Source organism: Chrysochloris asiatica, unplaced genomic scaffold (assembly GCF_000296735.1).
Source record: "Chrysochloris asiatica unplaced genomic scaffold, ChrAsi1.0 scaffold00165, whole genome shotgun sequence".
Lineage (NCBI taxonomy): Eukaryota > Metazoa > Chordata > Mammalia > Afrosoricida > Chrysochloridae > Chrysochloris > Chrysochloris asiatica.
In genome coordinates, this window is record NW_006408683.1 from 4,122,431 (window position 1) to 4,124,455 (window position 2,025).

Genomic DNA, 2,025 nt, shown 5'->3' on the forward strand with positions numbered 1-2,025 from the left:
AGTGTTTAGGATATTCTCATTCGTCTGGGTCAGTCTGACCATTATGAGTTTCTCAAGGATTATTTTAATATTGAGGGCTAACTGATTGACCTAGTCTCTGGAGGGAACTAAAAACTGAGGCCTAGTCTATTTAAAATGCTTCTTGAAGCCTGACTAAAGTTTGGTCAAGTAGCTAGGCAAAATCAGTTAGGACCTTACAAGGTGATCCCAAATTGCTAGATTAGTCACATGGCAGAAACAAAAACAAATCTTCTAGACAAAGATAACATTTCCAAGGTCCAAACAGTGTTTGTCCTACAGTGCCACACAAGAATGGTAGAATTCTTCAATTTCATCATCAATGTCTTTAGTGGTTGGTGAATAAATTTGAATAATAGTGGTATTAACTGGTCTTCCTCTTTTGTTGTTGTGAAGTGCTGTGGAGTCTATCCTGACCCATAACAACCTTGTATAGGGGTTCTGAGGAGCAGCTGGTGAGCTTGAACTGCCGACCTTGTAGTTCAAACAGCTTTGCAGTCTTCCTTGTAGGTATATGGGTATTATATCAGACAACATTGTACATCAAGATAGATCTTGAAATGTTCTTTTTGATGATGAATGTGATGCCTTTCCTCTTCAATTTGTGGTTCCCAGCATAGTAAACCATTTGATTGTCTGATTCAAAATAGCAATGCCAGTCAATTTCATCTCAATAATGCCTAGGAGTGAGTCCTAGGACTGTGGCACCGTAGGCTAAACACTGGGCCATAAGGTCAGTTTTAATCATAAGGTCGATGGTTCAAATGCACCAGCCACTCCTTGGAAACCCTATACAGGGTTGCTATGAGTCAGAACTGACTCAACGGCACTTAACAACAACAGTGCCTAGGATATCAATCTTTATGCGTTCCATTTCACTTTTGAAAATCACCAATTTTCCTAGACTTATACTTTGTACATTTCATGTTCTGATTATTAATGGATGTTTGTACTTGTTTCTCCTTGTTTTGAGTTATGCCACATCAGCAAATGAAGGTCCAGAAAGCTTAAATCATCCATGTCATTAATATCATGTCTACTTTGAGGAGGCAGCTCTTCCATAGCTATATTTTGAGCACTGTCCAACTCAAGGGCCCCATCTTTCAGCACTGCATCTGATAATGTTCTGTTATTCATAAAGTTATTCATAAATGGCTAACCATTCAGAAATGATCCTCCTCTCCTTCTTCCTAGTCAGTCTTAGTCTGGAAGCTACACACTAACTGTCCATCAAAGGCGATCCTGTTGGTATTTAATATACTGGCAGTACAGTTTCACAGCAACATACAAGCCACCACAGTACAATCACCTGACTGATGAGTCTGTTCAACATAGCCATTTAGTTCTTAATTTCAGTTACATTATTTTTCAATTATAGACATTTTTAGCATTTTATATCCTTCTTTCTGTGGAAATTCTCAATTTTATCTTTCATCTTTAGTGCTATAGGATAAGTGCTATATCTTTTCACAGGTAACATCTAATAAAAAAAATTAATCAGGCATATACAAAGGCAAAATTTATGGATGGAAGTCAAGGGAAACAGTATCAGTAGTCCTTCTAAGCTGCAGTTTCTTTTTATACTTTCAGTTTCCCACTGTCCATGTGGTATGAAAACAGACTATTTAAATGGTATGCTGTTCTGAGTGGTGTGCTAAGATCTCGTGCTGCCCTGCTCTGTTCTAAAGCCAGTTTTCTGTTCCTCTGCTGGAGGAGACTAGAAAACACACTTATGTGAGCAGTTCAGCTTCACCCTGCCAACCAGCATCTGATGGCTAATGCTGAGTGTCCGGGTACTCTGGGTACCTGTTACAAGTATGCATGGGACAAAATATAGTATCTATAGGAGTCAGCACCACTCACAGGAATTTATTTTACTCTGTAGCCTGTTCAACACTTGTTGTGGACGATTAATTCTCCCCTCAATCTGATGAATGTATTGTTGTTGTTGTTAAGTGCCGTCCAGTTGGTTCCGACCCATAGTGACCCTGTATAGGGTTTCTGAGG